Source organism: Orcinus orca, chromosome 9, assembly GCF_937001465.1.
Source record: "Orcinus orca chromosome 9, mOrcOrc1.1, whole genome shotgun sequence".
In the NCBI taxonomy this organism is placed as follows: Eukaryota; Metazoa; Chordata; class Mammalia; order Artiodactyla; family Delphinidae; genus Orcinus; species Orcinus orca.
Genome location: NC_064567.1, coordinates 42,544,202 through 42,554,837, shown reverse-complemented (window position 1 = coordinate 42,554,837; position 10,636 = coordinate 42,544,202). Strand labels below are relative to the sequence as shown.

Below are 10,636 nucleotides of genomic sequence, written 5' to 3'. Positions count from 1 at the left end.
TTTGCGGTACGCAGGCCTCTCACTGTTGCAGCCTCTCCCGTTGTGGAGCACAGGCTCCGGACGCGCAGGCCCAGCGGCCATGGCTCACGGGCCCAGCCGCTCCGCGGCATGTGGGATCTTCCCGGACCGGGGCACAAACCCGTGTCCCCTGCATCGGCAGGCGGACTCTCAACCACTGCGCCACCAGGGAAGTCCGACTATTCTGAATGTACACAGCAGTTTCATTTGTAATAGCTCAAACTGAAAACAACCCAAGTGTTCATTACAAGTGAACAGTACACAAAATATGGTATATCCATATAATGGAATACTACTTAGAAATAAAATAGAATGCACTACTGATACACACAACAATGTAGATGAATCCTAAAATAATTAACCTGAGTGAAATAAAACAGACAAAAAACTTTCAGACTTTATGATTCTACTTATATAATATTCTAGGAAAATCAAACTAATCTACAATGACAGAAACTAGGTCATTGTTTTCCTGAAGAATGGGGTTGTCTCGGTATGGCCAGGATGGATGGATTCCAAGGGAAGACAAAGAAACTTTTGGAGTAATAAGTATATTATTTGTACTGTAGTGATGGTTTTATGGGTGAATATATATGTCAAAACTTATCAAAGTGTACACTTTAAACATGTGTAGTTTATTGTGTCACAATTATATTGCAATCAATTTGCTAAAAACACTGTTAAGAACTGAATAGGCAATGAAACACAGGTAGAAAACATTTCAAATGTGTATATCTGACAAAGGAATTGTAACCAGAATATACTTAGTTTAAAAATCTTCTATATCTAAAAAAAAAAAAATTAAAAACATCCTTTAAATGGGCAAAATTTTAAACAGATATTTCACAAAAGAAGATATATAAATGGCCAATGCTAAGTGTATGAAAAGATGCTGAAATTTTCCATCATCCTGGAAATGCCAATTAAAACCACAATACGTATGACTACATACCCAGTACAATGACTACAGTAAAAACACGGGCAGTCCAATGTTAGCAAAAATATGGAGCTACTAGAAATCTCACACATTGCTGGTGGAAGTGTAAAATGGAAGTAATTTTTCGGAAGTGATTGGAAATTTCTAATGAAGTTAACTTTACTTCTTTTTATTTTCATCTTTCTCTTTATTCTCAAAATATGATATTATAAAAGTCCAAAATGAATAGGCTGTTCCTTGTGTGGTCTCCAGTGCTTTGAGGAGGCAGAACTGAGCCCCCAGAAATGTGAGAGGATCATCTCAGGAAGCTAGCAGTAGCTACTGTGCTGAATTCGACGGCCCCAAGTCAAACCCTGGGCATATCCTCGGATGTATGGTAGGGCTTGGGCTCTGGTTCTTGAAGAGGAATGGGGGTGGAAATCATTTTGAGATGACAACTGAGCAGAAGAGGACTCAGCACCAGAGGGTCTGGTGGGACAAGTAGGGAAGGCAACACTCCTTTCTGCCACTACCTAAGGGCAGAGGCAAGTGATTCCAGCAAGAGGCCAAAGTAGGTAGCAGCTCCTCGGATCCCGTAAGGGAGAGGCCAGACCACTCCAGGGCTGGTTAACTGGCATCATAAGGCAGTGGAATGCTAGCCAGAAGAATGAAGACAAACTGTTCCAATTTCTGAGGAGCTTGCTTCCCAGCCTCTAGTACTTTCTCATGATTGGCCTCCTCCTAGCTTTCATAATCCAAGATGACCTTGTTATTGATGAGGGAGAGGCCAAAGACTCAAAGTCCACAGTGCCTTGAAACTATAACATCTGGTACTGTGCTCATGCCAACAGCATCCACGCCCAGCTTCTGCAACAGATGACACTCTGCCACAGTCTCAAAACTGGGGCCCGCTACCATCACGTAGGTGCCTTCCTGTAACTCTCTGTTCCCCCATTTGTTTCCAGGTACTATGAGCCTTCTGCTTCATATCCTGGTCATAAGTGTCAGACATGGCAGGGAAACTAACTCCAAACCTCTCACCACTGGGCCCTCTGAGAGGGTTCTCACTGCAGAAACAAGATAGGTTGATGTGATCAAGGATCAGCCTGATATCTCCAACCTCAGACTTGGAGTTGAGCTCTCCAGATGCACTGATGACCACTAGGGTGTCCACACCCAGAAGCCGGAAAACCCTCACTGGGAATGTCACCTTCCAGAGCAGGTAGACTTCATACATGTGGAACCTGCCCTGCATCATCACACAGGCTCTGCCATTCAAAATCCCAAACACCAGTCAACCAGCATGACCTGGCACTGTACTTTTGAGAGTTTGGTATTTGGTTGTAGTCAAAGATCTGGGCCTGAGTTAATCTGTCAGTCAGACCTCCTAACCCAGAACCACAGATCACTGCCACTTGAGGTCCATGTTTGGTGTAAGACGAAAGCCATTTTGCAGTGTTCTGATAACCTTCATATGTGAATCTAGACTCTAGGATGGGAATCTGTGACAAGCATGTGGGCTGAGAAGACCTCTTCCCTGTATGTGGGTAGGGGAGCAGACTCCCTCTAACCTCGCTCCATAATGCCTGCGTGCGGACGCGCGCATGCACGCACACCAGCTCCTTTTGCCATGTCATCTTTATGCCTGGGATATTCACCCATAGGAATTTGCTTAAAAGAGATAAAAACATTTGTGCACAGAAAGTCTTTTTTTACAAGAATGGTCATAGCAGGGATTTTTTTTGGTGTTTTATATTAAAAATTAACTGATATTAATATGAACATATGCATGGCTGATATATTTGAGAAAATTCTGAAATTTTCCTTCTTCATTTTTTCTTTTTTGTAATTGAAATAGAACTGACATTTAACATTATTAGTTTCAGGTGTACAATATAATGATTTGATATTTGTATACAGAGCAAAACAATCACCGCAGTAAGTCTAGTTAGTATCCATCACCACTCTCTTGTGATAAGAACTTTAAAGACTTATTCTCTTAGCAACTTTCAAATATACTATACAATATTATTAGCTACAGTTACAATGCTCTACATTATATCCCCATGACATTTATTTCATAACTGGAAGTTTGTGCCTTTTGACCACCTTCACCCATCTCACCCACTCCCACTCCCCAACCACCTCACCCCTAATTCTGGCAACCACAAGTCTGTTCTTCATATGTATGAATTTGTTTTGTTTTGTTTTTTAGATTCCACATATATGTGAGATGATACAGTATCTGTCTTTCTCTGTCTGACTTATTTCACTTAGCATAATGCCTTCAAAGTCCATCCATGTTGCTGCAAATGGCTAGATTTTCTCCTTTATGGATGAATAATATTCCATTCATAGCAGTTTTATTCACCATACTCTAGAACTAGAAACAGCCCAAATGTCTATTTTCAGGAGATCGAATAAACAAATTGCGATATATTCATACAATGAAATATAACTCAACAATAAACAGGAATATACTACTGAAATATGCAATAACATGAATGAATCTCAAAAACACACTGAGCAGGGGCTTCCCTGGTGGCGCACTGGTTGAGAGTCCTGCCGATGCAGGGGACACGGCTTCGTGTCCCGGTCTGGGAAGATCCCACATGCTGCGGAGCGGCTGGGCCCGTGAGCCATGGCCACTGAGCCTGCACGTCCAGAGCCTGTGCTCTGCAACCGGAGAGGCCGCAACAGTGAGAGGCCCGTGTACCACAAAACAACAACAACAACAACAACAACAACACGCTGAGCAAAAGAAGCTATACATAAAAGGATATACTGTTAGGTTTCATATAAATGAGGTGCTAGAAAAGGCAAAACTCATTTATGGTACTAGAAATTAAAAAGTGGCTACTTCTGTTAAGTGTGGGGCAGGAGTTGACCCCAGACATTTGGGGGATGATGGACATACATATTCTATATCTTGTTTGAGGTAGTGTTGCATGAATGTATACAATTGTTAAAACTCACTAAACTGTATGTAAATTAGACCTCAGTTGAAATAAAGAAGAAAAACCAGTGAGTTAATCTCCAGATAACAATAAGACAAAGGAATACTCCCAGTGGAAATGAGTCTTCAGATTGTGTTTTAGATGAAATGACCCCTGAGAACCCATAACAATTGATTCTAAGCCCAGCCAAACTATCATTCAAACAAATAAAGGCTCTTTGAGATATGAAGTGACTCAGAAGTGTTTTTCTTCTCAACATATATTGGAGAGTTGATTAAAATATTCTCTAGCAAAATGAGAATGTAATTAAGAAAGACATGATATCTTAAAAAACAGTGCATCCAAAGTAGGAGCATAATAGAAGAAAGCTCCCAAATTAACAGTTTTATGGAGATGTAGACTGATCTGTACAGACTGGAGGATGAGGAGAGAGAATTCCAACAGGGAGGTGTCTGGAAAAGAGGTGGATTCTTGAGACGTACGATTTAGAACAACTTAAGGAGGCGATAAATGTTAATTGTGTATGAAAAAAAAAGGTCATCAATCTTAAACTTTAAGGAATATAGCCCCTATATGCTCAAATAAAGAAACTCAAAACGAAGACAGTCTGGTAGGAAGCATGGATTCCTTTAAATGCAGATTGAACAGTAAACAACTGTGGCAATTCTTGAAGTATTTAAAGTAATTTTTCCCTTAATTTTAGAAGGATCCTCTAGAATCTAATAGTTCTTCTGTTTAAAAAAATAACAAATTCTGCAAATACTTCAGTTTCAAATCAACTTCTTTTCCTTCTGTTTAATTCATATAAAAATAAATTTCATACCTTCTTGCCAAAGATATTATATTATGTAAAGTATCATCCCATTGTTATGAAAATTACTTCTCAGACTATTTATCTAACCATACATCCTTCCATATGTATATATGCACAAAGAGCTGCCTGGAATCATGCCTATCTGATGTTCATTATATTTCTCAGTGGTGGAGTTTGGGTAACTTTTTTTTAACTCTCATTCTTACACATTTTTATAATGATTGAATTTTTACAATAAGAATGTATCATTTCCATAAAGACAAGGAAGAAGAAAGCTTTAATAAAGGAATCTTCACCAAAGTGTGAGAAATGTATTATAGCTTAAGGCTACATAGGGTGCTGTCATTTTAGCAGGGAAAATTCAAAAGCCAGTCTTCACAAGCATGGGAGCTGACAGGCTGCTCATCCATCTTTACTACTATACTACCTCAAGCTTGGCAATTGCCCTTGTAGCTATGGCCTCTCTCCCCCTTGATCTGAATGCCTTTTCTTGGAGGAAATTGTCATGACCACAAAACACTAACCCAATGTGCTTGGTGCAACAGAAACAACTGCTTAGTTGTTTTGCTCTCAATTCCCATAGAATTCAGAGAGATACAATAAACTCTTTAGAAGAGCAGAAGCAAAAATCCCTCCATCAGTTATTATCCCAACAGGGTTTAGATAACAACAAGAATAAATTTGAGATAATCACGCAAGAAAGTCCAAAAAATAAGAAAAGAAATGCATATGTCACAAACATATGCCTATTTGTTCAATGTGTTCCATCCTTATTTATCAACTATTAGCTTTTCTGACACTGTACCTGGTGCTGGGTATGTAGGGTAAACAGGGTAGACCTGCCTCTTGCCTACCTGTCACTTCAGTTTAGTGGGGAAAAGAGAAAATAATCAAGTGAGTAATTGAAAATTGTGGTCAGTGCTTTAAAAGAAACAAACAGCAGTTGTGATTTAAAAAAAAAATAAATAACAGGATGGTCAGAGAAGGCCTGTCTGGGAAGAGGTATTCATTAGAGATGAGAATTATAGAGTGAGAAGGACTGAGACATACAAAAAAGGTGCAGTAGAGGGCTTTCCTTGCAGGAAGTGTGAGGACTCCAAGATGGGAAGGGGTTTGGTGAATTCAAGGACCTGATGCAGAGCCAGTGTGCCTGGATGGCTGTGAAGAAGGGGACCAGTGACCCCCAGATGAATGGCTGAAGACAACCGAGATGAGCAGTATAACTCAGAGTCAGCTTGTGACCTGAGCCGTCTTACGAGGCTGGTCTCCGTTTCTATTTTCAGGGCTATTTTAGAGGATATTTCCTCTAAGTTTGCCATCGTGTGTTGAATGTCTTCCAGAACCTGTGAACATCACCTTGTTTGGAAAAAAGGGTCTCTGCAGATGTAATCAAGTTGAGAATCTCAGGATAAGATCATCCTGAATTAGGGTGGGCCCTAAATTCAATGACAAGTGTCCTCAGAAAAGAAGGGGAGACCACACGGAGAAGGCCATGTGATGATGGAAGCAAATGTCAGTCAGGCTGCTACAAGCCAAGGAGGGCCTGGAGTCACCAGCAGCTGGAAGAGAAAAGCATGAATTCTCCTGTAGAGCCTTCAGAAGAAGCAAGAGCCTGCCCATACCTTGATTTGAACTTCTAGCACTCAAAACTATAAGAAAATAAATGTCCGTTGTTTTAAGCCACATAGTTTGTGGTAATTTGTTACAAGCCCTAGGAAGCTAATAGAGTTGCTGACATTTCCACCTGTTTTCCTTTCTCAGATCCTTTCTCTCTCAGAATGACCTGGAAGCAGCAGGTGATAAGATGCAAAAGGAGAGACAACAAAGCTCCCTAGAACGAGAGGTTTGGCTTAATCCACCCACCCTTCATAGGGGCACCAGCATTGTCCCAAGGGCACAGCCCAAGACCACCTAGCCCTGGTTTATCAATCCCTTTTGCCCAGTGTATTTCGTGGTCTCTAGCTCTTATAGATGCTTGGATATGAAAGACTCTCTTTTTAATGCTCTGGGATCACAGTATTTCCCCCCACCTCCTTTTTTAACCATGATTTAAACAATTTCTGTTAAATCTCTCAGGAAAATGGGTTTTGTTTTTGCATTGTTTTGTTTTATACATCCTCCCATCCCCTTCAGGATGCTGTCCATGTTTGACTTTAGACTCACCTCAGGAAGAAAGATTTTGGCTTCACGGTCTTGGGGCAGAGGTTTCAATTCCAGTTCTCTGAAGTGGCATCTACCTCCCCAAAGGAACAATATAATCACTTTTAATGCCGCCATAGACCATTCTACGTGAAGTCTTATTGTTCCTGCTGGCTGGTTTGCCAGAGCCCTGTGCTCCTCTGGCAACCCATCAAGGAGTACTCCTCTCTGCAGAGACATGAAAGGGGCCTCAGACACATCTTCTTGTCTCTGCAGGGAGGTCTCATGTGACTCAGGGACAGAACTGCCTTCTGTGGAACATGGTGAAGGTGGTCAAATGGGTAGGAAGTTACCTCCTCTAATAGTAGGGGGAGTGGGCTTACTCTGCCCAGCAGGACTCTAACTGCCTGGCTGGAAGGCAGGGTTTCTCACCAAGAATGGAGGTGCACACGGAGCCAAGAGTGGAGTGAGGGAATGACAGCAATAAACCAGGTAAAGAAGGGATGAAACATCAGAGGGTGTGGCCTGGGCTATGAAACCAGGACTCCAAGTTGGGGGAAGAGCAAGAGAAAGGAGGTACGTGTAGTCAGAAAGGACTCCACAGACAACGTGGAGGAAGGCTGTTGTCCACAGCTCAGTCCTTGGTACCAACCTCCCTGTCACATTGCTAAGCCAGCTAGAGTCCAGGCACCAGAGCAGAAGACCAGAGAAGCCTAAGGTCTTCACGTTCTTTTCACCTGGGCTATCTATTTGCACATGTGTCCAATGACAGGGGCTTGCTCACCTACCTTCTCTGCAGGCTAAACCTTAACCAAACCAAATGTTAGAACCTTAAACCTTTAAGACAATACATTAAGCTGTAAACTCACCTAATTGTTCTCTGAAGTTTTTGGACCCAGCTATAGTTGGTGACATAGAACACCAACAATCCAAACCCCATCAGAGAGAACATTCTAAATTGCCTTCTTTTCCTTCACCTTTCCAGAAGTTCCCAGACCTGATTGCACATCAGAATTACCTGGGAGAGCTTCTTAAATTAAACAGCCTCAAGGCTTATCTTTACCTGAGTACATGGGAGTAGGGCCTAGAAATATACATTTTGAACACATGGTCCCCATGCATTCTGAAATGAACTGTCCAGTGAGAATTGGGTTTTGGGAACCACTGTCCCTACTGGGATGGCCTTGGGCGTGAGACCCTGTCTCAGTCATATATATCCTCACACTCACCCCCTGGCCTAATACATGGAACATGGGAGACCCCACAGTGCTTTTCGTCCTGAACTGAACTAATAAATGCACATCTGAAGTGCAGTCAAGATGCTTTGGGGAACACCTGCAAGAATTAATTATACTGACTAAGGGCCATTTAAACAGAGTATCAAAAGATAAGCAGAAGATTGGCAGGCAAATTTGGAGTGGAGGATAAAGAACTTCCCAAATAAGTGCTTACAAATAAAGGATATGGAAGAAGTTGGGGGACAGGGGCTGGAGTGGGCTTTGGGGACACCCTGCCCTGCTGTTTCTCATTAGGCACTGAAATACGTGAGGCCGACTCAGCCAGGAGAGTCCCTGCGTTCAGCCATAGGGACGGATTGTAGGAAGCTTGTGATCTATACCTCTTTGACCTCTTCAAGCCTCAGATATCACCGGTGCCAAATGACACTTTCTAACTGAAAAACCTTTTCCTTTATTGGCTCTGAAAGCCCATCCCTCTCACCTGCTGCCTGCCCTTTGCCCTGTTCTCTGACTTTTCTCTCCTTCCCTTGTGGTACCCAGAGTCAGTCTCCTCTGTATCTAGATTTCCATGGTCCTTTCCTGTAAATCTCAGCTCTACCACAGAAGGGAAGGGAGGAGATGGGAAGGGATTGTGAAAAGGGAAAGGAGAGAAGAAGGAAAGGAGGGAGGGAGGGAAAGAGGGAGGAAGGAAGGTGAGGAATGAACATTTATCGGGCATCTATTCTGGGTAAAGTGCTTTCCTACAGTGTATTTTGTTTAATGCTCATGACAAGCTTATGAGACAGCTATTACTAGCAATACTCTATACATGTGCAAACCAGATTAAACATGTCCAATATCACACAAGGATTTGCGTTTCCTGGGTGGATGTCTGCTAAAACAGTTTGCCCCAGATAGACACAATTTTAGTGATCATCTTCGATTGTGTGATAAGAGGCTGGTTTGCATTTTCCTGTTACCAGCGGTGATTATTAAATGCTAATATTCCATTGTCTTAGAATGCAAGATTGCAAGAGAAACATTTTCAGGACCGGTTCTCTGTTGCTAAATATACCCAAGGAAAAGTTTGTGGACTTTTCTTTATGCAGAAGCATTTGCTGCAAAGGAGAGAAAATCCCCAGTAGAATTTTGGCTCATTTCCTGGTTTGAGAGTGCTCTCTGGCTGGAATCAGAGTTCCAGAGAAGTTCCTCAGAGAGCAGAGACTACTGGCTCCTACAGGCTCAATCAATTAGTCTCAGTGGACTCTTGTAGAGAATGACATGTTTCTCTATAAAAAAGTTTCATTCTTCCAACTGCCTAATAAAAAGTGGGGGGCAGAGGGAGGAGCCACCATATTATATGATGCTGAATAAGGATGACAAGACAGGCCAGCTCGTCTCGCTCCTGAGAGCAGGAAAATGCTAAAGAATAAGCTCACACATCCCATCCCTCACCATCACCGCAGCCACAACCCCTCAAATTTCCATAGCGTCCTGCCTGGACCTCCGAAAGAGCAGCCATGAGATCCAACCACAATCACTATCTACCTGCCTGTCTGACACACACCAAGCTCTCAATCATTCTTTTTAATTTTTTCCTTTTATATCAATACTGGAGCTAACCCTTTTCTTCTAGGTATAACTGTGTGAATAGTTACTGTGAAGAGAAGGAAAGTGGAAATCATGTGCTTCAGTTTCTGAGGCCTTCCCATGCTCTCCTTACCTTTCTGTCAGCTGGACACATATAATGCAGAGGCCATAGGAGTTCCCTGAATCCTAAACAGGAGAGAGCTGCCTGTCATACAGAAAGACTCATCTCAGACCATAATGTAAAGAAATACACTTTTCTTTTTGTATTTGGTGTCTATTTGTTAAGGTAACCCAGCCTACTCAAACTCAAACAATAGGAACATGGGTCACAGGTTAAATTTGTGACAAATGGTATTCTTTCATACATCAACACGGGATCTTGACATGCTGCTGGAATGCTAACCCATGAATTTGTAAATCAACATGAATTTGGCCCAGTTTAAAAGTTTAAGGCATGGGAAGTAGTTTGAAGCTCCCCTAAGTTCACAAAGAAACCATTAAACTATTTTAAGTAGGGAAGCAGCAAGATTAGATCCGTATTTTAGAGCAAGACCAAAAGCAGAGAAACTAGGTTGAACACTGTTGCTAGAATCTAGGTTCCTGTCAGTGCTTACAGAAAGTAGCAGATGTCTTCAAAACACATCTAGAAAGGAGCAGGGGGAAGGGCACTAAAGAATGTGTCATGTGAACATTTAAGAGATGGGTAGAGACACAAGAGCCTGCTAAGGAGACTCAGAGAAAGCATCTCGAGAAGCAGGAAGAAAACACAAGGATGGTTTGTACAAGGAAGGGAGCCCGGGAGAGAGAGTTTCTAGGAGTGGGTTGTACACAGAGACAGATAATGCTGAAGGGCAACTGAGCCAAGCATGAAAAGGTGCCCATTTGATTCAACAAGTGAGAACCACGCCATGGGACCATGGGGCCAAGGTGTGGGTCACTAACCCACATTATTGGAGCTTGAGAAATCGGTAAAGCATGAGGATGT

General features: G+C 42.1%; 1 pseudogene; it reads right to left on the bottom strand.

Moving 5' to 3' along the window:
• Window positions 1–1,492: 1,492 nt before the first annotated feature.
• LOC101282815 (purine nucleoside phosphorylase-like) lies at window positions 1,493–2,571 on the bottom strand (annotated as a pseudogene).
• Window positions 2,572–10,636: the final 8,065 nt, after the last annotated feature.